Genomic DNA, 650 nt, shown 5'->3' on the forward strand with positions numbered 1-650 from the left:
GCTCGCCCCTGTTCCCGCTCCCTTCCAGCAAAGGAGGTCGGAAGCGCAATCTGTGCTCTCTGCTGCGTGGAGAGCGAGTTTCTGTGCACAGGGATCTGCTTATTCTAGCGAAGGTTCGGTCTGTAGTCCTTGCCTGTATGTGCCTCGAGTCTAGCTCACTTCAGTAACATCCCGTGGCAGCAGAGTTCTGCACTGTGAGACAGAATATTTTGTTGGAGTGTGGTGTTTTAAGTGTGGAGACAGAGGTCTGATCGTCTCTGTCCCTGCAGCAGTTTGCTGCAGAGCAAGGGGCAATGAGCGGTTTCAGCTGCACGCTTGGGCGACTTGGGAATTCCAAGGCAAGCCTCTAAGCTGTGTGTGTTTGGGGTTTGGGACGATCTAAAGGGAATAGATTGATTTCTCCCTGTGACAGAGTGAAGGGAGTTTGGTTAGCTTCATGCTGATCCCTCGTGGAAGATGTAAAATCCAGGAACGTGCGTACTGCGTGTACTTGTGGGACAGGGTGGGGGAGAGGTGAACGACTGCATTTCCCTTCTGTGAGGCACCTAGCCTCACTTGACTGGTGAGAAAAGGGCTGTCCAGAAGGGTTCAAGTAACAGAGACATCAGCCACGGTGTTGTCTAAAGACATTCATGAATGTAGCTCTTGGA

The sequence above is a fragment of the Acanthisitta chloris genome, unplaced genomic scaffold (genome assembly GCF_000695815.1).
Source record: "Acanthisitta chloris isolate BGI_N310 unplaced genomic scaffold, ASM69581v1 scaffold27115, whole genome shotgun sequence".
In the NCBI taxonomy this organism is placed as follows: domain Eukaryota; kingdom Metazoa; phylum Chordata; class Aves; order Passeriformes; family Acanthisittidae; genus Acanthisitta; species Acanthisitta chloris.